The following is a 1,469-nucleotide window of genomic DNA, read 5'->3' as shown; positions in this document are numbered from 1 at the left end:
GGAAGCAACACATGGTTTATAGATGCTCAAAATGCAAGGAAACTGGCTATACGAAACCACAATGTATGAAATGACGTGGAAGACCTTAAAATAAGTCGTCCAGAAGGTCGTCCAGTTAGTCGTCCAGGGTTTTTTCTTCCAGAAGACCTTCAAGTTAGTCGTCCAGTGTTTAGTCTTCCAGAAGATCTTCAAATAAGTCGTCCAGAAGGTCGTCCAGTTAGTCGTCCAGGGTTTTTTCTTCCAGAAGACCTTCAAGTTAGTCGTCCAGAGTTTTTTCTTTCAGAGACCTTCAAGTTAGTCGTCCAGTGTTTAGTCTTCCAGAAGATCTTCAAGTAAGTCGTCCAGAAGTTCGTCCAGTTAGTCATCCAGTGTTTAGTCTATGTATTAAAAATTTGTGTTATGAACTTATATGTGTCAACTTCTTTGTCAAATTGCACTACCAAACAAATTTAAGAAAGTCTTGCCCTTTATATTATCCGAAAGGTTACAAAAGGTCACTGCACATAAGACTTTCCAGACTACTTGTAGGTTACAAAATAGGTATCAAATTCAAATACACACATCAGCCTAATCTATCATACAAATAATCTAACGTAGCCTGTTTATCACCCCTCATACGCACCCAGGTTGGCATCATTGTCCTTGTTTTCGAACTCATGCGCGTCAGGAAGCTCTTGAAATATATCCACCGCTATCTTATCCCTCATAGTCTTCCCGTTGGGCTTAGGAAAGTCTTTTTTACTAAACTCTATCCCAAGAGCATGATATTCAATGTACTTTAGAGAGTACACGCCACAATCACCAGCTCGGGCCGGAGGTATATTGGTCGGTCTCTCATATGTGAATGGCTCCAGGCTGTATTCGGCACGTTGTTCGTCTGAGGAAGCGCATTCAACAAGCAGATAAGGGACCATGTAGAGAAAAGGCTCCATTATCACATCGAGTTCTTCTAGGGAGATACTAGAACAAATGCTGTCCCAGACGACTATGTGCCTCTTAGGGATCGATATCCACATAGCAATCCAATGAGTGTCATTGTAGTTCACTGGCGCATAGACATCATCAATATCCATCCCCCAAACCTTGTTCGATTGGCAAAATGATGGTATAGTGCCTGCATAATAATTCCACGCCCCACCAGGGAGTCTTCTTCCTAAACCGTTCTGATCGGGCTCCGAGTCCTTAAAATCTTTGTAGTTGAATCTCCATTGCTGAGCAAAGAGATGATCAAGAAAGCACATTCTCTCGCTCCTGAAATGTTGTGGGTTAGCGTCGTACCTCTTCCTCAACACATTAATCCAAACATCAATATGCTGCATATAAAATAGGGTACAAGTCAGAAGATATCAGACGACTTACCAGACGACATTTTGGTAAGTCGTCTACAAAGAAGACTTATCAGTAAGTCATCTAAGTCATAGCAGAAGACTTACACAGTCCTCCAGCCACTCTAAGGAGGTCCGGAGGAT

The sequence above is a fragment of the Brassica oleracea genome, chromosome C9 (genome assembly GCF_000695525.1).
Source record: "Brassica oleracea var. oleracea cultivar TO1000 chromosome C9, BOL, whole genome shotgun sequence".
NCBI classification, from domain to species: Eukaryota; Viridiplantae; Streptophyta; class Magnoliopsida; order Brassicales; family Brassicaceae; genus Brassica; species Brassica oleracea.
This window is presented reverse-complemented; position numbering follows the sequence as displayed.